Source organism: Chionomys nivalis, chromosome 1 (genome assembly GCF_950005125.1).
Source record: "Chionomys nivalis chromosome 1, mChiNiv1.1, whole genome shotgun sequence".
Taxonomy (NCBI): Eukaryota; Metazoa; Chordata; class Mammalia; order Rodentia; family Cricetidae; genus Chionomys; species Chionomys nivalis.
Genome location: NC_080086.1, coordinates 56,653,155 through 56,678,494, shown reverse-complemented (window position 1 = coordinate 56,678,494; position 25,340 = coordinate 56,653,155). Strand labels below are relative to the sequence as shown.

The 25,340-nt window shown below is 43.0% G+C and overlaps 1 pseudogene; it reads right to left on the bottom strand.

The window, feature by feature from the left end:
- LOC130872182 (glyceraldehyde-3-phosphate dehydrogenase-like) overlaps window positions 1-25,340 on the bottom strand; it is a 75,314-nt pseudogene that overhangs the window by 22,545 nt on the left and 27,429 nt on the right.

Here is a 25,340-nt window from a genome sequence, read left to right as displayed (position 1 = left end):
ACATAAGAGAGGGGTTATGGAATCTTTCTCCATGACTAAGACCCCACTGAGGTTGGGAATATGTCAGGGATGTCCCTGTGTGGAGGCCTGGAGAGATCATTGTGTGAAGCTATGAAGGTAAAGTCTAGAAACACCAGTTGGAGACCCCAAAATGTTGGCGATTCCAGACCTGTGGGATCTGAGGGATACAGAGAAGAGCTGATAACAGGGAGTGGAACCAGCCCAAGAGAGAGAAGTGTGTTACAGTGAGAAACAGTGAATGGAGTTGGAGTTCTGAGGAACAGATATGGAGATAAAGATATAGAATTTGGAGTTTCCCCTGCTGGTTTTGCGTCTTGCTTTGGTCCAGTATTTCCTCACTATGATCCCTTTCCTCCCTTTTGGAATGGTAGTGTGTAGTCAACCTGTGCCATTGTATTTTAGAAGTATGTGATATGTTTGTTTGTTTTGATTTTTACAGGGGGTTTGCTATGAGTTTCCAGAGAGACTTTGGACTTTGAAACAGTGTTCAGACTGAGTGACTCTGTGGACTTCTGAAGTTGAATGGAATATATTTTTGCATTATGATATAGCTATGAGCCTATGGGAGTCAGGGAGTGGAACGTGGTGGTTTGAGTAAGAATGGTCCGATAGGCTCATATATTTGAATGCTTAATTTTCAGGGAGCGGAACTGCTTGAAAAAGGTTGAGGGATTAGGTGGTGTAGCCTTATCGGAAGAGGCATTTTTGGACTTTGAAGTTTCAACAGCCCATGCCAGGGCCAGTCTGTCTATCTCTGTTGCCTATAGATCAGATGTAAAACTCTCAGCTACTACTCCATTGCCAGGCATGACACCATGCTCCCTACCGTGATGATAACTGACTAACCTCTGAAGCTGTAAGTGAGTCCCCAATTAAAAATGTTCTTTTATAGGAGCTGCTTTGGTCATCCTGTCTCTTCACAGCAATAGAACAGGGACTAAGACAGTCCCTATAAACAGGTCTGCATAAAACACAATGATGAGACTGCAGGGTTATTTTTTGAGTCTGTGAGGGCTAAGAAATTTTCGGGACAATGACATCTCACCACAGCACAGGTATACAATTTCAGCCTCCTTGCCAAGTGCTTGAGTCTTGGTATCCACTTAGGAAGCACTATTGAATTGACTTTGAAGAGGTCAAGTCACCATAGGGGTAGGATCAGAAGCACCATGCAAGACATCCTGTCACGTGCCACATTCTGGAAATGTATTTCAGTCCTACAATGAATAACTCCAGGAATCAAAGCCATGAAATTAATGTTCTATATGATACATTTCTCTTCCATGGAGGAAAAAAAATGAAAATACCACCTAGGAGAATTCCAGGGGTGCTTAATCATAAATTCATAGCAAATTTCGAGCAGTGCCTTGGTGCCCAATTGCTATAATTAAGTGAATGAGAAGAAACATCCAATGCCATGTCCCCGATTATTATGCTAGCAGTGTCGGCATTAGTTTTTAGGAATGTAAATGATTATATATTCCAGAAACATTTTTTTGAAAAGTGCACGCATTTTAAATCCCTAGATTAACGTCAATTGTCAGGGGATGAAGCTCAATTGGTAGTGCATGCCTAGCCTAGAATGCAGGAAGGCCTCGGTTTGACGCCCAGCAGCCGTGTGTGGTGGCATATGCCTATAATCCCGGCACTCAGGAACCAGAGGCAGTAAGACCAGAAGCTCAGCCCATCTTTAGCTACTGTGGTGGTTTGGATGAGAATGGCCCCATAGGCTCATGTATTTGCATACTTAGTCTCCAGTTGTACTGTTTTGGAAGGATGAGGAGGTTTGGCCTTGTTGGAGGAGTTGTGTCCCTGGGCTGGGCTTTGAAGTTAAAAAGCCTATGCTGGGCCCATGTTTTTCTGTATGCCTGCTACCAGAGGATCAGGATGTAAAGCTCTTAGTTACTGCCCCAGCACCATGCCTGTCTGCTTCTTGCCATGATGATCATGGACTACTCTGCTAAAACTGTAAGTGAGCTCCCAACCTAACATTTTCTTTTATAAGAGTTGCCTTGATCATGGTGTCTCTCTACAACAAATAGAACACTAGCTAAGACATAGGGCACTATCAAAAACCCCTACTATGGGGGGGAAGGGAAATTTCGCACTCATGGGATTTCTCCATAAAGGAAGGAAACAGTGTCTGAGATTTTGTGTCACCGACCCACTAAGCCCTTTTGTATTGTTAATGCATCTTCTCTGTTTGTAAGTACTTATCCTTTCCCATGTGAGATCTCAGGCCATCCTGAGGTGGCAGAGAGTACCTAAACAGGAGGCAGAGAAGGAGAGAAGCAGTCCCTACCCTGTTCCCACCACAAAGAAGGTCTGAGTTGTTGGTGAGAAAAGCTAGAGCTGCATTGCCAATTTAATGTCTGAAGATTAATAAATTAGTAAATAAGCACATCTTTCTAAAGAAGCATGGAATCTGCTCTAGACATTACTCTGGAGAATGAAATAAAAATACAGCAATATTGGAAGGTGTAAGGATAGCAGTAGAGAAAATAAATTCGTACCCATCTATACTTTGTCAAATCCAGCGCTATTAGCTAGCATCTCACAGTCAACTGCCATTGCTGGGTGTGATGGTGAATCTTCACTCTCAACTTGTCTTGATCTCCAAACACCTTGAAGCACATTTCTGGGCTTGTCTGTGGGAATATTTTTAGAAAAGTTTAACCAAGGAAGGAAAATCAACCCTGAAGGTGGCAAACATCATCCTATGAGCTGAGGTTCTAGAATGATAAAAAAAAAAAAAAGGGAAGAAATTAGAACATAAGCAGTGTACCTGCCTTCATGTCTCTCTGCCCCCTGACTTAGACACAATGCGACAGCCAGCTGCCTTATACCCCTACCACCATGCCTTTTCCACCATGATGGACTGTAGCCCCTTAAACCGTGAGCCCAAATAAACCCTTCCTTCCTTAAGTTGCTTTTGCCAGTTATTTTGTGATCGCACACCATGTAAAAGATCTCTCACTTCCATACAATCTGGAGTGACCGAGGTGATGATAACCATGTGTGGTTGATCAGAAATGAGTAAAGATACCCACCAAAGCCATACAGTTCTCTTACAATAAAGAAACCACCGGGCTGTAGATCTTGATTATGGGTTTCTATTAGAAATGCTGCATCTCAGACTGTATCTGAGACACGTGTAATGAGATTCTGTGTTTTAACCAGATATCTGTGATTCATGTTTATATTATAGTTTTTTGGTTGGTGCTGGGCTAGAAGCCAGCACTTTGCACAAGCTAAGAACATACCTTACCACGAAGTTACAGCCACAGACACATCACTGTTTTATTTGGTTGGTACTGGTGTGAAACTCAGGGTCTTGTTCACATAGTTTAAGAGACATTGATTTAGAAAATTCAGTATAGACTGAGCAGTGACAGCACACGCCTTGAAACCCAGCACACAGGAGGGCAGAGGCAGGCAGATCTCTGAGTTCAAGACCAGTCTGGTCTACAGAGTGAGTTCTAGGACAGACTGGGTTACACAGAGAAACCCTGTCTTGAAAAACAAAATAAAAAAAAACAACAACAAAAAGAAAGGAAGGAAGGAAGGAAGGAAGGAAGGAAGGAAGGGAGGGAAAAAAAGAAAACTAAGGATATTTTCAATTATATGCTATACTGGAAATTCTCTTTCTTGTTTTTTTTTTTCTCTCTCTCTCTCTTTTCTCTCTGTCTTTCATTTGAGGTAGGGTTACTCTATGTGGCTCAGAAACGTCTGAAACTCAAAATCCCCCTGCCTCTCCCTCTTGAGTGATGGGATTACAGGGGTGCAGCACTATATTCTGTGATAAATTCCTTATTTTCAATCCACCATTGTGGCATGCTGAATTAGAAAGAACTTAAAATTAGAAGACTTGGGCCATAGCTATGTCATCCTGGCCAAATTGTCTCTAGAAGTCCATGCTTTCTCATGGTCTGTTTAATCACGTGGATTGAAAGGCCCTATTTGGCTCTGACACTCAGTAATTGGGAGAAATTTTGTTTGAGGCAAAGGAAAAGCTAAAGCATTGTTGAATCTTATTAAAGACTGTGATAAATTGCTTAATGAGCTTCTGCCGTGCTTAAATGGTGGCGATTCTTGTCCATGCATCAGACTCATTGCCTGGTCCTTTGTGGTAGCCCAGATAAAAACTAATTTCCTGTTTAATAATAACTATGGCTTCTGCACTGAGGAGGAAGCACATTGATAAGAAAAGAAGATTATTGCTAAAACAAAATAATATTTAGTGTGACAGGTGGCTAGGTGTTTCAAAATCATTTGTGTTGGAATGATGGGTAAGTTCTTCTTTTTTTTTAAAGACTTTAATTTATTTTTTTTTTCATTTATTTGCTTTCTTATTTAGAGGCAAAGTCTCATGTAACTCACGCTGGTCTCAAACTCCATATGTAGCTAAGAATGTCCTTGAACTCATGATCTTCCTGCCTCTACCTTCCTAGTGCTGGAATTATAGGTGTGTGCCACCATAACCAATTTTTAGAATATTACATTTATTGTGTGTGAGTGTGTGTGTGTGTGAGAGAGTGAATATGAATCTGGTTATGGATGTGAATGTGTATCTGTAGATGTATGTGTGTAGGAAATGTACATGTATGTCTGTAGATTTGTGTGTGTCTGTGGATGTGTATGGGTGTCTATAGATTTGTGTGTCTGTGTGTGCTTGTATGAATATATGTCTGTGGGTGTGTATGCATGTCTAGATGTCTGTGGATGTATGTTTGTGGATGTGGATGTATGTCTGAATGTTATAATTATGCTGACTTGCCCTGTCATCTGGATACCCTGTTTCTTTAAGAGACAAGCTTTCCTGGACTGACTCCACAGCTACTGAGAAACACTACCTTGAAAAACCAAAGGAGAGAGAGAGAGAGAAGCTTTGCCCATTCCCAATCTCCCCCTTCCTGCAGAGGCAAGCTGGTCTAGGCCCTCTTTTTGTTATCTCTGTCTCCTCTTCTTTGGAAAAGGCAGCTCTCTACCGCCCGTCTCCGCCCCCCCCCCCCCCGCCCCGTGTCCCTCTATTTCTCTCTCTTTCTCTCTTCTACCCTTCCATGCCCTCCCAATGCCCTCTAAATAGACTCTTCATACCCAAGCTTTCTCTGCATGCCGTATTCTGTTTCCCACAAGGTCCCTTCCCTGCCTGCCAGGGCCACTCACCCTGAAAATCTTTCAGTGTGTATTTGTATGAATATATATCTTATGTCTGTAGGTGTGTCTGTATGTCTGGATGTGGAAGTGTGTCCGTGAATGTGTGTGTGTATGAATACATATCTGTGGGTGTGTATATATGTGTGGAAAGACGCAGGGGTCAGAGAACAACTTACAGGAGACTGTTTCCTCCTTTTCCCCACAGGAGTGGGTTTGGGGGATATAATTTTGCTTGGCAACCTTGGCAGCAAGCACTTTTCCCCTCCTGCTGTCTCACGGGCCCTCAGTTTTGTTTGTTCTTGAAATTGAACCTGGGGCTTTGTGCACGTTAGGTAAGCATTCTATCAACTGAGCTACACCCCTGGTAGATTCTTTATTTGAAAAACATAGCTAATTGGTCTATAAAAATTTTTGTTTTGTTTTGAAGAAAAGAGGACTTGCTCTGTTGAAGAGCAAGACAAGAACAATGTGCTGAGAGACAAATTCATGCCCTGGTGACCTGTGGGTCAAGGTGAAGGCCAAGTACTTCAAAGCATGTTCACAGGGGTCGCTGACTTGCTTGTGACCTTGGCGAAGTCTCCTTTAACTCCACAGTGCTAAAGGAACTGGATTGGATTGTTCAATCTGCGAGTGAATAGATCTACTTCATAGGGGCTGCCTGAACTTTGGGTAGAGAATTATAGTAGGGCCTCAAGCAACCTGATCACGAAAGAAGTGATCAATTAGTAATGTCTGCAGTGAGCAAGGGAATAGGGAGTGAACAAGGAAATTCCATTTGTCTGCAAATTCCTGGGCTAGATCTCTGAAGACATTAATTGCTTTAAATATTTCATCCTAAAAACATTTATAAAAAAAGCTGTATAATAGGAAAAATGTAAAGAAATAAACTGATTTCTAGATTTATTATTGCTATTTTGCGGTCTTTTAACAGCTTGAAATATATATGTGTTTTTCTGTCTTAATAGCTACCTGCGGGACAAGCTCTGAGGAAAAGAAAAATATGGTTGGGTTTAACAGAAATTCAGCATGAGGTATCTGTTAGGTCAGAAGTGATTTATGTAAGGAATCCTGTTTTGTTAGAACATAGGCTGTTGTTCCGTTCAGAGCCCTTTATATGAAACAGATGCCCAATCTATAAATCAGGCACCCCACGGTAAAGGAGATGGCATTTTGTATAAATTATGGTGCAGAAAGGAAGTTGAGGCGTGGATGAACAAATTTTCTTTGGCTTTTTGGTATAGGAGTCATTTTATCAATCATCTCTCTATGGTAATCTCCCTCTACCCCTGTGCACCTCTTAAGGGAACTGGTAATGAAGAAATAGTTGGAAGGTGTGCAGAGAAACTTGTCTTTGACCTCATGAGTCCCTACTTAGGTCTACTACGACCCAGGGAAGTTATGTAGGTCCCTTCCAGCCTCAGACGCCTTTGGTTTTGGTTCAAATGTAACCCTCAAAGGAAACTAGATCATTGTCCTCTCGCGGGGTTCTGAGAAGGAATGAAATCTTTTATCCATCATTGTCTTTAGTAATGTGCTTCTGCTTTCCCACTTACAAGGTAGAGGGGCTGCATAGATGGCTCATCCAATAAAGAGCTTGTCTTATGAGCATGAGTACCTACCTTCTAGCCCCAGAGCCAGTGCTAAGAATAGCCAAGCATGATGGTACACTTGCAGTCCCGTGCTAAGGGGGAAGGAAACACGTGGAGTCTTGGGGCTCACTGGCAAAGTAGTCTAGCCTGCTTGACAAGTTCCAGGTCAATGAGAGACCCTGTCTCAAAATACAAGGTGGGTAACACCCGAGGAACAAGAGCAGGGGTTGATCTTTGTGCATACACCACACACATACATACACACACACACACACACATACACTCCCTGATGGATGGTTTCTGGTAGAGACAGCTAATTGATCATTCCCTATGGACTGAAAGCAACAAGATCCTTCGCTCATTGCTGGAGCAAACTCTGCTCTTTGACTCTGTGAGTGAGACCCAAAACTCGCCACCCAGTCTGAGGACTGACCCCACCTACCAGTGTTCAATTAGACATGCATCTGGTCTTCAGGGTTTGCAGTGCAGCAAAGGACCAAAATATTCCGAATGACAGGTAGTTCAAATGGGATTTCAACCGACTCAGAAAGCACTTTCTCCTAAAAAATTATTAATTTTCTTTCTTCTGATTTTATAATATGAAAGGATTATATATTCACTTGGTTAAAAGACAAACTCAGGAAGAACTCAAGGAGGCTGGTGACACAGTTCAGCACTAGAGGGGCTTCCCCTGCACTAGGGAAAATGAAAATAAACCAAAAGGAATTGTTCTCAGGACCGACCGCACCTACCTAATTCCCTGTCTCCTGGCCCGTTTGTAACAGGTCTTCTGGTTTTTATTTCTAAATAAATGTACTGTTGTTCTTCGCCATTTTCATGGAGATTAGGATGCCCTGTGCTGCTTTTGCACTCTTCATTTTTCACCTAATGATTTTCCTGGGGTGTTTTCCACAAGGGACAGTCTCTTCTCCAGCTGAGCAATATCACGCCATTGTCCCTTGGCTTACTTATCTACCTGTCCTTGCATGGCACAGAGCCATCCCGTTGTCCCACAGCTCTGAAGGGTGTCTGTCACTTTGCTTAGTGCTGGTTTAGGTACAAATGGAAAAACAAATTCCTGGGAGTGGAGTCGCTGAGGGAAAAGTCAATGCATCTGTAATTTGGATCGCAATTGCCATTTAGACTCCCCAAAGGGCTGTACCACTTTGCACTCTTGCCAACAGGGTAGGAGAGTTGCAGAATTCGGCTATTTATTCCAGAATGTGTAATACAATTTGGAGATTGGATCTTTGCCAGTGTAATACGTAAAAATGCTAGCCCTGTATAGTGCTGCCCTGTATTTTTCTTATTACTAGTGAAGTTGAACAACTTTAAAATAGCCGAGCGCAATTTACGTTTCTCTTTCTGTGACCTGTCAGTGCTTTAAGAATATTTTTTTCCTGAAAAATCTATTCTATTTCCTGAACATATGTAGCTTAAAGGTCTAAGCTTAGCCTCCTTTACACGAGTACTCATTTAACTTTCTAAGCATACCTGCAAGTTGGGTACAACTGGTCTGTGTTGTTTTTTTCTTTTTGTGTGTATGCTTGTGTGTTTACATGTATGTGTTGGTCTGGACTCCAACTTCCAGCCTGCCAAGCACTGACCCCGCCTACATGGTATTTAGGGTTGCGCCGGAACACATGGTTGTGGGCTGTGAGTTTGCATGTGCTTTCCCTCTGTCTTCCCCCTGCCATGCTCCTGGCCACCTGGGAGTGCGCCGTCTATTAAACTCGGGCATTTGATTTGTCTTAATCTGGTTTGATTGGAATTCTTTGTGCTGGTAGAGAGACTTTTCTTAACAGTATGTGGGAACACAGTGGGAGGGTGCAAGTGTACACTTGTACGTGTGCAAAGGGAGGCCTGAAGTTGATATCAAGAACCTTTTTTGATTGGTCTTCCACGTTATTCTTTTGAGTCTCCCCCTACTCCACTTTCTCTCAGAAAGGGTCTTACTATGTAGGCCTGGTTGGCCTGGAATTAACAGATATCTGTCTGTTCCTGTCTCCCAGAGTGCTACTGTCTCCCACTGAAGTAGACCCAGAACCCACCTAGTCTAACTTGTTAGTCACCTACCCCAGAAATGTCCTGTATCTACCGCCCAAGGGCTGGACTTACAGGACAGGCCCCTTTCCCACCTAACATTTATGTGGGTTCTAGGGACCCAATTCTGGTCCTTTTGCTTGGGTGGCAAGCGCTTCAACCTTGGAGCCATCTTCCCATCCTGAATGGTCTGTTTCTTTAAAAAAAAAAAAGAAAGAAAGAAAAGAAAAAGAAAGAAAGAAAACTGGCGTTCTGAATGACCAAGTAACTGACAGGCCACACAATCAGGAAGAAACAAACTTGAATTTCAGGGCCTCTAGGGGCTTATGGGTAAATCAGCCAGGGGTATGCGACCTTTGTGGCACAACATTGATTTTGTTATTTATAGAGTTCGTGTTCAAGAGCCACAACTGAGTTATCAAAAACAAGTAAACAAGCAAGCAAGTAAACAAACAAATTTTAAAAACCCTCAAAATGTTTTAAGTAAGTTGACAGCTTTGAGTTGGTTATGTGCAAACCTATTCTGGGACACGCCCCCTATGGGTTGGATGCCCTGCCTGAGGCATGGGTAGTACTGTGTGTCTTAGACAAAAGCCAGAGTCAACTCGTTTGAACTGGTTTTCATTATCAAACACTGAAGCAGATGGATGGAGACTCACACCGCTACATTCATTCTGGAAGTGTGTGAAAGACCAGCAGAGATCAGAAATCTAACACACACAGTCCACCCAGCCAACAGACCACAGGGAGATTGATGTGCGCACCACAGGGAGATTGATGTGCGCACCACAGGGAGATTGATGCGCACCACCGCACGGCAAGCCCAGGAAGCCAAGACAAAGCAGAAGCGACAACCCACCTTTGTCACTCAGGAAAAAAGGTCACAGAGTCACAAGGGGTAAATAGCCGGTGGAAGGCAAGCACATAAGCCAGGCCTCATCACAACTGGCTTCACACTGAGGGCCAGAAAATTGCAAGACGCTGCATCTCCTTTGGCCTCTGCTGCCGTATGGAGCTTGTGGGAACCTGGGTCCTAAGTGTTGTGCTGAAGCCCCTCCCCAAGGTAGCTGCTTGGCCCCCATGTGCAGAGCCCGTGGGGCCTGCGAGAACCATTTCCCTTCCCAGGTGTCCTCTCTGTTGGAAGTTGCTTGGGCTGCAGATGAGAACTGAAACTGAAATACCCCCTAAAGAGAGATGTGGATGAAAAAAAAAAATCTTTGTTCGTTTACAACTCTTGACAAATCTGCAAGATTGGACACAAGAGCATTACTAAATGATTAAAAGCCCAGGTTCTCCCCTGTGGGAGTAAGTGTGGGAGAGTATTAGATTACTGCTGAATAATGTAATCACTGCAGCTTTCTGACAGCTCAAACATACAGCCAGGACGCCCCTTTTCACTCTGTTTACCAACTGCATTCGAAAAGCCATCTTCCTTCTGGCGAATTTCCCCATTTTCCTCTACTTTAGTTTATTGTGACTCAATAAAATATGAACCTGGTGGACTGCAGCTTCCTTAAAGCAGCAGTCGCATTTTCTATGCAGGGTGGAAGGAGTGTGGTAACAGGATTCGGGAAGTGCCTTTGGTGGAGGCAGGAAGGATGTGGGTCCCTCACGCAAAGGAAGAAGAATCAGATGGACTTGGATTGGGCCGCAGATTTAATTAAACTGGCACTACCTTGTGCATTCTCTCTACTGTTAGGAATCAATTTCTGAATTTCTTCCAGATGTCCATATTTGATGACAATCAAAGCAGAAACATTCCCAGGGGGAAATAATTGCTTTGGTACTATTAAGCTGGCTGTGAGTGGTTAGCAAAAAACACACAGAGCAGCTGGGCCAACATGGTGTTTCTCCTTGTGGGTTACTGCCACTGTGGGGTTTTATGTTTTAGCTCCACAACCTCTAAGCAATGAGAAAGGGCAGAGCAGGGGCCGGGGAGATGGCTTAGTTGGTAAGATGCTAGTCGTGCCAACATGAGACTCTGAGTTCAATCTCTAGCACCGACTTGAAGATTCCAGGAGAGGAGGTATGTGCTTGTAATCCCAGGACTGGGGATCCCTCCAGGCCAGTTTTGCTAGTGAACCCCAGAACTCAATGAGAGATCCTGACAAAGTCTCAAAAAAAGGGGCAGGGAGATAACTTCTGCAGAACGATAGCTGAGTTTGACCTCTGGCGTGAGCATGCATGAACACATACATGCTCCTGTTCCCACATACACACTTACAAGGTCAGGGCAGAAAAGGCAAGTATCAAGCATAACCAACCGTGGCTAGTCTCGGGCACTCTGTCATATAAACCTCACTTTCTCAACCATTGGCAGTCACCTGTGTCCTTGCCTCGTTGAATGTTTAAGATTTTGTGGACTTTGTCTCACTGGCTACTGTTTCCTTCCACATATGATGGCACATTGTAGAAATGCATTTAATGTCTGTAGAGTTAAGAAGTTGTCTGAGGCAATACTACTAAAAATGGCAGGGCTAGAACTCAGGCCAGGTATCAGATTTTGAGACCAATGATCTTACACACCTTAGTGTTCTGTGAAAGCGCCTTTTCCTCATGGCTAGGGCATAGATGGAGAGGAACTCCGCATTCCCAGACTAACTCGAGTGAGAGGTGCTCCAGTGTCTAGTGGTATGGCAAAGGGACACAATGCAGCTATCTGCAAGGGAACTTCAGGCCATTGTCGCGAGTCCACAATGGATCTGCCTAAACTCATTCTATGATTTGATTATGACTGGCAATAGTCAACTCAGATTTAAGGGATAGTTAGTGAGGTGAAACTCAAAAGTTGGCAAAAGAAAAAAAAAAAGGTGGTAGAAGAGGTCAAACTCAAAACTTCAAAGGCAGACTTTAAGTGTTCCTTCTAATATTTGAAGTCACATTTCTTCACAAAGATCTAAGTGTCTAGAGTGGCCTTTGGTTGTGTTTTAAATGGAGGCAGCTCAAATTCTATGGCCACGATTAAAACTCAAGGGTGGCAACTACAGAAATGCCATGAAATTCATTTTCTTAAAAAAAAAGCCAAGTGTCTTCTTAGAATCTGTTTTGTTGTTGTTATATGTGAGCTTTCATCTCTCCTTGGTGTGTGTGTGTGTGTGTGTGTATGTATATGTTCCTGTGTGTGTGTATGCTTGTAGAGGTCAGAAGTCAACCTCATGTGTCTTCCTTAGTCTCCACCTTGTCTAAGACAGGGTCTCTCAGTGTCCTGGAACTCACTGCGTAGGCCTGGCTGACTAACTGGCGAGCTAGGAATCCACCATCTCTGCCTTTCCAGCTCTTAGGATTACAAGTGTATGCCACCATGCCCAAGGATTGAACCTGGGTGGCCATACTTGGGCAGCAAACACCATCCCAAATGAGTGATCCACCTCTCCAGCCACCCCTAGCGCTGGAGATCAGTCAGCATGAGGAGGTCAGAGTCACCCTGGCCTTAGGTGTAGCACCCTTTGAAGCAGCCTTACTTCGTCTGGCTGGGACCAATATTTTCTTACTACACTGAGATTTGGTCTCTTCATCTTCTTCTTTTTTTTAAGTATTTACAACTTCCCTACTAATATGTCATGAAGAATCAGTGCTGTTAAAAAAGTCACCTCATGCAATTTGTGTCAGTTATAAACACCCTTTAAATGTGAGTTGGGCTGTGCATCTGACATGTGCCACCTCTCCTGGGCATTTGTGATGTCTATGGAAAGCACCATGATGATAAATGTTGTGGCTTCTATTAGGAGACTAGTACATTACCACATCACTGAGGTTACTCTTCAGCTTGCTGGCCTAAAGTTGATTTGTATGTGGTTTTCCTTTTGTTCCTCACTCAGAAATAACACACCTCCAGCAGAGTGGGTGACTTTTAAATGTTCACTGCTTGGTGGAATTTAGATAAGAACACATCCAACATACTCCAACCCTGACCTCCATGGAGAACAATTCCAGCACGCCTGATCATTCTTCCAGGGGAAACCATTATTCTTTCTAAAATAAAATTGAAAATGCACGTACATGTGTGTGTCCATGTGTTTGTGAGGTACAAACATGAGTGTGCAAATGTGCACATTTTTGCCCATACATGTGAAGATCAGAGAAGGACACTGAGGGGGAGGGTCTCCTCTCTAATTCTCTCCACCCTATTGCCTTGAGACAGGGCCTCTCACTGAACTGGGAGACCATCATGTCAGCTAGGCTGGCTGGCCAGGAAGCTCTCAAGATCTACCTGTCTCTGCCCCCCACTGCCAATGCTGGGGTTGTAGGCATGTGCAGCCATGTCACATAAATTTTGGGTCTCTATAATCCTCCTGCTGGGGAGATGAAGGCAGTAAAATGCCTTGGGCTCATGAACAAGTCAGCTCATCCTAAATAGTGAGTTCTATGTTCAGAGAGAGATCCTGTCTCAAAGAACAAAGTGGAGAGCAACCCAAAAAGATGCCCAACAGCAGCCTCTCATCTCCATACACATGTCCGCACATGTACATACCCCCTTACACACACATGTACACACCAACTAGAACATGAACATATACCACGCATGCATATGCAAAGGAAAAAATGGTCAGTTATTTTGTGAAACATTCCTCACGTTTGGTTAGCATGATGTTTCCTCAAGTTGAAATTCAGGATGTATATTTTTTTGGCAGTGATGCCACAGAATTGCTTTTGTGCACTTCTAATTGCTTATGAGACACATGATAGTGAGCATTTGCCCACTGACTTTAGCTTCTGATATTAATGTCACCAATCTATGTTTATGAACTATAATTCTACTATAATGGTGAGATATTCTTCTCCAATTTCCTTTATTTAGTTATTTACCTATGAATTTTCTGTTAATATATTATTGTGTAAAAAGATAATAACCTTTATCTCATTCAATAGTGTAGTAGTTTGAATGTAATTGGTCCTCACACAGGGAGTGGCACTCTTAGGAGGTGTGGCTTTATTGGAGCACATATGGTCTGGTTTGAGGAAGTGTATCACTGTGGGGGCGGGCTTTGAGGATTCCTATGGTCAGGATACTGCCCAGTGTCTTGGTCTACTTTCTGTTGCCTGTATATTAATATATAGCAGCTGCCTCTCCAGCACCATGCCTGCTCACATACCGCCATGTCTAGCCTTGAGGACAATGGGCTTAACCTCTGAACTGTAAGCAAACCACACAAGTAAATATTTTCCTTTGTATTCCATCCCTGCTAGGAAGGAAAGAAGTCTTTAGGGACAGATACCTCCCACACCTACTGATAGGATGGAGAAAACTGAAAGATACAGCTGATTCCATATGGCACACCTCACCACCACCCCTGCGAGGAAGGAAGGAAGTCTTCAGGGACAGATACCTCCCACACCTACTGATGGGATGATGGGTAAGGAACACTTGGCGTGAAGACCATCTGATTGACTGAAATTCCTGTGTTATATTGCGTACTTATCAGTTGTCTATTGATGGTAAAAATGTTTGCTGGAAGCAGATGTGTCCTGGTTCCTGGTGACTTCCAAAAATATTAAATGCAATAAATATCAGTTGATAAACGTAGATATACAACAGTGCAAGTCATAGAGTTTAAGATCAATGGGGGTGTGAGCAGTTCTCCCCTGAGGAAACAGTATACATTTCTCTCCTGGTCGAAGTTCATCCAACCAAGGAGAGGGACGCAGGTATAGCCTAGGAGCTGGGAAGAGGCATAACTAAGGAGGTGGGTAACTAGTCCCCCATTGACCCTAGGCTAGACCCATCAAGTTCATTAGAAGTGAGGGAAATGCACAGAGACCCCATGAAATTGCTCCAGGATGCAACATCCAGATAACTATTACAGATAGATGTTATCTTCTCATGCTGAATTCAAAGTTGGTAACAGTTTGTCTTCTCTGTGGACTTCTGTGATCACCTGACACCTGCTCAGAACAGGTGACAACAGACTTTCAGGTTGCGTCACCAGGTTTATCTCAGCAACCTCACTGTTTGTCATAGGATGGTGTTTGTGACTTTACATTGTTGCCCTGCCCACCTCCTACAAAAAATATTTTATTATATATACATAAGTGTTTTTCAGATTTAGAGACGAGTTTGAGAGACAGGCCAGTGTACCCAAAGGAGCAGAGAGGGAAACTAGGTCCCAGACAGTAAACAAGGGTATAGTACAGGAATTAAAGCAGACGTTCTAAATCCCAGTGCTAAGGATGGGTTACATCATAAGGAGTTTTTGGCAGGGGAGGTGATAGATGCCCCTGAAATAATAAAGGTGACTGCCATTGGCACTGGTCACACTCTAGAAGTGGATGGTAAGATGCTATCAGAAGGCATCTTCTGCTTTACTCATAGGACTTGAAGAAATACAGCCAAGACTAAGCTCAAAGTGTCCCTTCCCTGTGGTCTGCCTCTCATAGTGCTAGAAGGTGCTAATAAGTTGCTAGAGAGAATTGTGGCCCAAAGTTCTTCCTGACTGTGGATCCTGTCTGCTTCAAGATGAAATGCCAGACACTATGCATCAGCTAGGAGAATAATGGCATGAGTAATTATGAAGAAAGCCAATATTAGACCTAAGGGCCTTGTTCCACAGAAAAAAAAATTATGTCTGGTACTAGGAATTGAGATAAAATGTGCCATCAGGGAAATCATAGGGTCCAAAGGAAAAAATAATTGCTTTATTTTGATAAATAAATATGATATACAGGCTAAGGTACTCCCCTAAATTGGTAATTACAAACAGGTAATTACTGCTGTTGATGTTCATTTGAATAGTTTTCCTGTTTCTGATTTTCTTCCTTTTCTACACTTGTATTTTACAGCAGAAGAAATACCACTGAGACTGAGGACAAAGGGTAGTCCAGAAACAGAGAGACAGAGTCAAAACAGACAGGACAAGGCTTCCACGCCTCGCTAGAGTTAGAGCCCAGAGAATCAGACTTTTGTCACCAGCCTCCCATGGCTCATTGCAGAATCGTGGTAGGAAGAATATGAGAGCTGGAGGTCAGGTAGAATGTTGTATTGCAGTTTCCTCCAAGATTGAAACTTCCCATTTTAGGGGAAAACTTGTCAAGATATAGGGGATGAAAAGGGAGATGAAACATTCCATTAGGCAGAGAAGTTAATTAAACTCAGGAAGTAAATAGCTCGAAGGCTGCAGGAAGTCCCTGAAACCCATCAGATTCAAAAAGTTCTTGTCCAAGCGTACATAAGCTATAAGGGTTACTTAGAGACACTAGGAGTCAAGCTAAGTCACTGGGAAGAAGCAGAGTTCAGCCAAGAAAAGGTTTAGAGCACTTAGGTTTCCAGACTTAACTGGAAAGGACATTGTCCAACCTGTTGCTCTGTCTGCAGGCTCTGCAGTGTGCTCTAAGTTCCCAGTTTTGTGAGCTGTCACCCATGCTTGGTTGAGCTTCTGATGATGCAGCCGTATCTGCATCACTTCTGCTCCTTTAAGTAACCCATTACCCATATTCCTGTAAGGAACCACAGGAAAACTCATTGGCTCACCAAGTTGGACTTGGGTGGTATCCACACTTTGGTCTGTCTTTAGTTTCCGATTCGGAGTGATTAGATCTTTGTTCATGTCGCCTCAGGAGTAGTGTCATATAATGTATTTTCTTAAATCTTCTTATGACAGATTGCACATACTCTGTTGCCCTCCCCCAACTTTATCCCTACTATTGAAATCACTTTCATCCCCCGCGGAGAACCTCCTCCTCCTTTTCTCACAGCCCAACTCTCCAGTGTGTGTTACTCAGCCACTCCGTTCCATGTGGCCAGTAAAAGCATTTTTTGGTATTTTGTTGTGTTCAACAATAATATAATAACTTGTATGTATTCTTATATTATTGGAAGCATAAAAATCAGTATAAATTCCTAGAAAGGGAATGATTAAGTTAAAAGGTAAATGGATATAGTCTTATTGGATATCCAAAATCCCCTCCATGGGGAGTGTACTAGAATGAACCCTCATGGCAATGTCAGATGATACCTGCTTTCCCATTGTCCCCTGAAATTCTGACTTGCCAGAGTTTATAATTCTTATAAACCTGGCAGTGGAGAATTGTATTTAAAAGTTATTTTTAACTCTGTGTCTGTGGGACATGAGTGCAAGACCCCTGGAGTTGGAGTTAAAGACTGTTGCGAGTTACCCAGTGTGGGTGCTGAAAGCAAGACTCAGGCCTTCTGCAAGAGTGGTATGTGCTCCCAACCTCTGAGCCATTTCTGCAGGCCCAAGAAATGGTATTTTGATGCTGTTTTAATTTTTGTTTAACCAACTAGGAACATGTAAGTTTGAGGGACATTCGTGTGTGCATATGTGCGTGTGTTAAATTTTTTCTTTGTATAGTTTCTCCTCTTCTTCTATTAAGTTTTAAAGCCTATTTCATTAAAAACAACAACAAATCATTTGCTTTGGAGATCTCATTTTGTGTAGCCAAGGGTGCCCCCAAACTCATGATCTTCCTACTATAGCATAAGAGAAGGATTTGGGCTTTTTTTTTCCTTTTTCCTTGTATTTTTTTCCTATGAGGAGATATGATCTCTGTGACCCTGTTTCAACTCTTGGAAGTGGAGGCAAGAAAACCATGAGTTCAAGGTAATCCCTGATTTAAATATCAAGACCTTATTTCAAAAACAAAACAACAAAATCAACACATGCCAAAAGAAGAGGAGGAAGAGGAAAGAAAGAAAAGTGGAACAGAGGGACAGAAGATGACTCTAGGAGTTGCCTCTGGATATGGAACGTCTGTCTGTGATGCTCGAACCTACAGTGGCCTTCTGGCAAATCCTTTAAAGACTGGAAACAAATAGAGATGGAGTTATAAATATAAGGACTGGAACTTTCTGTATTCTAGTTCAAGTATGAAGGCCAGAATAGGGTATCAGATTCTCTGGAACTTGAACTGTAAGTAGGCATGAGCCATCAATATGTGAGTGCTGGGAATCGAACTTGGGTTCTCTGAAGAATGTGCTCTTAACTACTGAGCCATCTCTCCAGCTTTGATAAGTATTATTTTATATTATTCCTGACCCTCTATTGCTCTCTAAGCACCCATTCTTTAAGACCAGTTGGGTGGCCCTAAATACTGGGTTTTATTGGAGTAGCAAAGGGGGAAGCATGGCTCATCCATCACAGGTATCTGCAATTGTCCATCTTTAGCATGCTTCAAAGTAACCCAGGGGCTATTGAAACACCGCTAGACTCCATCTGCTGTAAGAGCTGCTGACTCAGTAATTCTGGGTGAGTTCCAATGTCCAAGTTCTTAGGAAGTTCCAGCTGATGTCAGTGCTGCTGACACAGATGCTCTGCTCAGAGAACAGACACTATTATACTATATTTAGTCATAGACGTCTACTTTATTTTGTTTTTGAGATAAGGTCTCACGAGATGCCAGGCTGGCCTCAAACTCATGACACCTCTGCCTCATTTTCTTGAGTACTGGGAATCAACAGGGTTATGACAACACACCCAACCAATAGTAGACAAATTGAAAGCTCAGATAGGCTGTGGGGAGTTGGCTTAGCTATTAGGAGTTCCTGTATTTCTTGCAGAGGATCTGAATTTGGCACCCAGTACCCACATCAGGTGGCTCCAGGAGAACCTATGACTTCTAAAAGCAACTGCACACAAATGCACAGACCCCACTCCCCTGAGACAAACATACATATACATAATTAAAGTAAACAACTAAGGAAAAAAAGCTCAGGTTTATCATGGCTTCTTTTCCTGTCAAGAAATATAAATCTTAGGACTGGCAAGATGACTCGGTGTGCTGTATAATCATAAGGACTAGAGTTTAGATCTCAGCACTCATGCAACAATCAGACATCCTTCAAATGCCAGTCACTCCAGCTCCAAGATATCCAACACCCTTTTGTGACCTCCATGTGCACAGGTACACAACACACACACACACACACACACTCAGACAAATACAACTCTCTATCATCCTGCATCTTGAGTGATAAAAATCTATTTTCTTGCCTCATGTGGATGATACTATCTATGTAACTGTCACTATTTGTTGCATTATTACCATGTTCAAATATTGTTATTTTTTCAATATTTATTTTTCTTTTTTAAAATTATGTGTACCTGTGTACGTGGGAGGGCAGGTATGGGTGGGTGTGTTCATATAAGGGCAGGTATCTCTGGAGGCTGGAAGGTGTTGGGTCCCCTGCAGCTGGAGTTATAGGAAGGCCCATCCATTTGTAAGACTGAATTTAGTAACTTTTGCCAACAAAGAAATGAATATCCAAGTGTATCTTGAGTCTTTCTTTCTCTGTGTATGAGAAGAATTTGAGCCTGCTGTCTCCTCTCTTTTCAGGATTTCTATATGAGCATAAAGGCGACCAACTGCTTCCTCCTCTGAACGGAGGGGAAGAAGTTATATTTGGATGTGGTACGTCCATCATCTCAGACATAAAAGAAGGTCACCCAGCAGGGGCCAATCGAGATCCATTCTGTCTGTCTCTTGACTATGGAAGAATTGATTTCCAGGTGTACCTGTCCCCCTAAGCCAGAATAGCTGTTCAAGTGGGACCTTTGCATGATTCACATCGAATCCTCAGCAGAAGAAAGCTGTCTGCAAAAGGCAGATGGCATAATTATGGTCTGACTAGAGCAGTTTTACAAGGTAGGGTTTGAGGCAGTAATTGAGACACATAATACAACTCTTTTAAATCTTGAAATTTATTTCCCACTCACTGAAGAAACAGCACAGGGCTGAATGGTCCATTAATATCATTGATCTGCAACCTCCAGCTGTTCTGATTGTTGATGCTTTCCAACCTGTGTAGGTCGGGGTGGGAAATAGGAGAGTTGGAGAAAAGACTCTGTTTTTGTCATGGGCTAGAATTTGTAAAAGACACTTCTGTATACTTCCCATTCACAAGAACTGTCAGGCCCAGTTAGTTCTGGGGATTTGCTCTGTATCTGGGTAGCCATGTTGATGGTATTAAAACTGATTTGGGAGCTGGGGTAGTGAGGGAAAGAGATGAAGCATTGTGAAGCTTCGAACCATGAGCCAGTCATGAGGAAAGTCCAGACCCCTCACCAGCCTTGCTTGACTTGATGACATACTTTGCTGCAAGAGTTTCCAGAAGGAACTGTGACTAAGAGGGGACCGTCAAAGAGGAGGGGTCAGTGCTCACCTCTCCCTCTTACGCTGTTTCCCATTGGCCAAGGTTACTCCACAAGGGAGCTAATGCTACTCTTTCTGTAGCATAATCCAGTCTGTGGAGGCTTCCCTCCATGTAGACAGCGTATGCTGTGAATGAGTGACCCACTGTGTATGGGACATGCTCGGGAGGGAGGAAAAGGCAGAGAGGAGAACCTGGGAAGGTGACCATGATCTGGGTTCCAGTGCGCTATTTAATGTCTTTTGACTTTGTTGAAAACGGTTCTAACTGGTTCCTCTCTTGGGATTGCTTATAAAATGTAATGGCTATTCAGAGAAGGCCATTAGAGATCAAGGTTCCCCTTGATCTTTGGACAAAAATTCTTACATCTTAGAAGTGTCTCCACAGAAGTGGTTGTATCTAGCATCTCTGAGACCTAAGGAATGAGTCCATCTCTCTACCATGCCCCATACATATCAATATGGATGCTATCCTTCCCTTCATCTCTCCTTCCTTATTTTTATTCCTTCCTCTTGCTTGTGACTTATTTCATTAAGAACCTGACCTCCTTCATGGCACTTTCTTTCCTGGAAGGCAAGCAGAGTGCAAACTGGCCATTCCAAATGGTTCAAAACAGAGTTGTTCAAGCAAGTTCATGTATGATTTAGGTTGTTTTTGAATGAGCCCGACATATTTGTTTCCTGTGAACCTAGAAATACACATAAATCAAAAGTTAAGCCAGAGGCTCGAGGGCTAGCTTGAAGGTTAAGAGCCTTGTTGCTCCCTCCAGGGACCTGGATGCGATTCCTATCACCCACGTGATGATTCAGAACCATCTGTAACTTGTTTCAGGGGCTCCAATGCCTCCTCCTGCCCCTCATAGAGCACCAAGCACTCACATGGAACACACACATACATGCAGGGAAAAAGGGATGGCTCAGAGGTTAAGAGCACTGGCTGTTCTTCCAGAGCTCATGAGTTCAATTCCCAGCAACCATATAGAGGCTCATAACTATCTATAGTGAGATTCGGTGCCTTCTTCTGGTGGGCAGGCAGAACACTGTGTACATAGTAAATAAATAAAAGTAAATCAATTAATTAGTCAAAGTTTTATTTAAAACTTAGCCTAAAGAGGGACACACACACACCAGAAGCAGCTTTCATGGATTTTGAAACACCTAGATTTACTTCCAAAGCATCTTTAAAAACAGAAGTTTGTTCTTATTGACCCTCATGCTACATAAGAGCAGGCCCGCTTAGTAGTTACAGTTACTCTCCTTGTTCTAGAGTTAGAGCCTAGGTTTTCCTCTGAGCATCTCAGTAACTTGGGCAGGTTGCCAAATACTCACCTAATTTTCTCCATAATCAGGATTATAACAATATCAAGTATTACATTAGTCAGCTGCTGTTGTAGGCATGCCTCCTTCACAAGGGCTTTGTGATGGATAATGAGGTTAGGGCTGCCAAGCTCCTGTCACAAAAGGCCTAAGAAATCTCAAGAAGCTCTTGTTGTTGTCCATAATTGTCATCATCATCATTCTATTGTTGGTCATTATTTTTTCATTGAGATTCATAAAATGTTGGCTCTGGTCAAGGAATTTACTTAGTTCCAGTAAGGGATTAGAGGCTTTGTAAGTGGAACTTTTTAAAAATTTTTTATTGTTTTTATTGAACTATTTATTTTTCTCCACCCCCTCCCTTTCTAGCTCCTCCCCTTCTACCCTCTCCCATAGTCCCCATGCTCTCAATTTACTCAGGAGATCTTGTCTTTTTCTACTTCCCATGTAGGTTAGATACATGTATATCTCTCTTAACATCCTCATTGCTGTCTAGGTTCTCTGGGATTGTGAATTTAGGCTGGTTTTCATTGCTTTATGTCGAAAAGCCACTTATGAACATATGATATTTGTCTTTCTGGGTTTGGGTTACCTCACTCAATATGATGTTTCCTAGCTCCATCCATTTGCCTGCAAATCTTAAAATGTCATTATTTTTTTTCTGCTGTGTAATTGTACCATTGTGTAAATGTACCACGTTTCCTTATACGTTCTTTGGTTGAGGGGCATTTAGGTGGTTTCCAGGTTCTGGCTATGACAAATAATGCTGCTATGAACATAGCTGAGCACATGTCCTTGTGGCACGATTGAGCATCCTTTGGGTATAAACCCAAAAGTGGTATTGCTGGGTCTTGAGAAAGGTTGTTTCCTAATTTTCTGAGAAATTGCCATACTGATACCCAAAGAAGCTGTACCAGTTTGCACTCCCACCAGCAATGGAGGAGTGTTCCTCTTACCCCACATCTTTTCCAGCATAAGTTGTCATCAGTGTTTTTGATCTTGGCCATTCTTTCAGGTATTAGATGGAATCTCAGAGTTGTTTTGATTTATATTTCTCTGATGACTAAGGATGTTGAGCATTTCCTTAAGTGTCTTTCAGCCATTTTACATTCCTCTGTTGAGTGTTCTCTGTTTAGGTATGTACCCGTTTTGTTTTTTTTGATTGGATTATTCTTTTGATGACCAATTCCTTGAATTCTTTGTAGATTCTGGAGATCAGCAGGGTCAATCTTTCAGTCCTTGGGTTGTTGCAGGAGATGCCAATGTTGTGCGGGATTTTTTTCTCAGAACTGTCTCAGCCTCCATCAAAGGGCAAACATGCTTTCCATGGTTTCCTGAGGAGTTTCTGTTTTCAAAGCCTGGTGAAGGGGGATTCATGGAAGTCTAGGTCTCAACCCCAGAAATTTCCCCATGCTTAGTGTGTACAAGGTTCTGAGTTCAAGTTTAATCCACTTGTTTACAGTCAGCCTAGAGTGATTTTGCAGTTACACAGTCTGGTCATTGGTTTCTAAGAGAACCAAGGATTTGCCTCTAAATCCTGCAGCTGTTGCACTCAGAGCAACAGGGCTGTCCCTTCACGTTTTGGAGCATATATCACCACACAGACTCCCTCACTGACCTTTGTATTTTTCCTGACGAATTTGTCCTCTAAAGTAGCATATCAGAGTGTCTTCACCCAGCTATTCCTAACTGCAAAGACAGTGTGATTCGTGAGATGCCTGCTCAAATTTCTCCATGAGAACACAGTAACAGGAAGATGGTTAGGAAGATTCATCTGCAGAATTTCTGCCCATGTATCCTCCAGACCTAGTCTGTCGAACCACTGTGCTCTAGAATCTGCAATGCTGGGAGCTTGATTTCTGGGAAGGTGGAGAGGAGAGCACACTGAGTCCTCTTTAAAAGCCTCCTGAGGAAGATGAGGCTAAAGAGGAAGCTACCTGTAGGCAAGAACAAGCAGGCCCCTGTGCATCTGTTTCTCTCCACCCATTTTCCTCCCTCTGGTACAGCCACATTATTTATTCCCTGTGGCTCTGTAAAAACACGGTTTCCTGTGTGACCACCTGGATGATTCTCTTCCTTTCAGGCTTCTCGTGGTTGCCATTTCTCAGCTCAAATGACCATTCTGAGGAGTGGCTGTCCAGACACTCAGCTGAAGGGTCTCCCACAAAGCCCCAAACAGTCTTCCAACTCTTCCCCTACTGTGATTATTTTTAATTCCAGTAGTCTGTGTTAAGGTTTCTCTTGCTGTGATTAAACGCCGTGACCAGAGGAAATCTGTAGAGAAAAGAGTTTATCACTGTCTGTCATCTAATGAAGTCAGGGCCCTGGAAGCAAAAACCTGGAGGCAGGAACTAAACCAGAGGCCATGGAAGAGCATGATTTATTACATAGCTTTTCTGTGACTTGTTCAACCTGCTTCCTTATTCACCCAAGACCATCTGCCCTAGGGGTGGCCCCAACCACAAGGGTATGGGCCCTCCCACATCAATCAGTAATTAAGAAAATGGACTAAAGGTTTGTCCACAGGCCAATCCAGTGGGGACATTTCCTCAAATAAAGTTCTTTCCAGGTGACTCTAGCTTGTACCAAGTCGACATAAAACCAGCACAGAATTCTGCTCTCTGAAATAGTTCTGTTTATTTACCGTTTCCATTTCTAACTACTCAACTGATGACTTTATTGTTATTATCTGGGCAAGCTTCATAGAAAATTGTCTTGAGTTAGCTCCAAAAGCCCACCCCTGAGCTCTAAAGAGTCTTCCCTTCTTTTGAGTTACCCCAGCTTCTGGACAAGAGATGTTTTGGGTTAGTTTCATCTCTGCCTTGTTTTCTTCTCTTTAGGGCTTCTTACAGACTCGGTTTTCCCATGGAGCCGCATGAACTTTTGTCTTGGTGAGGTTTAGCATTGCTGTGATGAAACAATATGACCAAAAAAACTTGGGAAGGAAAGGGTTTATGTGGCGTATGCTTCTGTAGCTGTGGTGGTTTGAATGCAATTGCCCACCCCCATAAGCTCATAGGGGTGTCACTATTAGGAGGTTGAGGCTTTGTTGGATTTGGTGTGGCCTTGTTGGAGGAAATATGTCACTGTGGGGGTGGGCTTTGAGGCTTCCTATGCTCAAGATCCCACTCGGTGTCTGCTTTCTGAACAAGATGTAGCCAGCACCATGTCTGCCTGTATACCACCATGTTCTCCACCATTATGATAATGGACTGAGCCTCTGAAATTGTAAGCAAGCCACCTCAATTAAATGTTTTCCTTATAAGAGTTGCTGTAGTCATGGTGTCTCTTCATAGCAATATAAATATTAACTAAGACAATTGCTCATTTTTAAAGGAAGTCAGGACAGGAAATCAAATGGGGCAGGAACCTAAAGGCAGGAGCTGATGCAGAGGTCATAGAGGAACACTGCTTCCTAGCTTACTCCTCATGGCTTGCTCAGTCTGCTTTTTTACAGAACCTAGGACCACCAGCCCAAGGGTGGCACTACCCACAATGGCCACTAATTAAGAAAATGCCCCACAGGCTTGCCCACAGCCTGACCTTACAGAGGCATTTTCTCCATCAAGGTTCCCTTCTGGCAGATGACTCTAGCTCAGCAGGTCTCAACCTGTGGGTTGTGACCCTGTCGGGGTCAGATGACCCTTTTACAGGAGCCGCCCAAGACCATCAGAAAACATAGATATTTGCATCCTCATTCACTAGAGTAGCAATGTTACAGCCATGAAGTAGCAATGAAAATAATTTGGGGGTTGGAGGTGACCACACATGAGGAACTGTATTCAAGGGCCACAGCATCAGGAAGGCTGAGATCCACTGCTCTAGCTTGTTTCAAGTAGACACAAAAGTAGCCAGCACAAGCTTTCTTATAATATCCTCCATCGTATCTGGAGTTATGTCCTTCTTTGTGCACTAGGAAAACTGCTTCTGTGAGCATCTTCATCATCTTAGGTACCACATACGATCTGCAGCATTCTGGCCCATGATGAGCTTCTGATGAACTTTGACCTTCCGATGAAATGCTTGCTTGCAGAATCAAAACCAGGGAATTGTTTGCTGCCATGAAGGATGCATAAGCTCCAATCCCTAGCTCTTTTGTCGATCCCCAACATT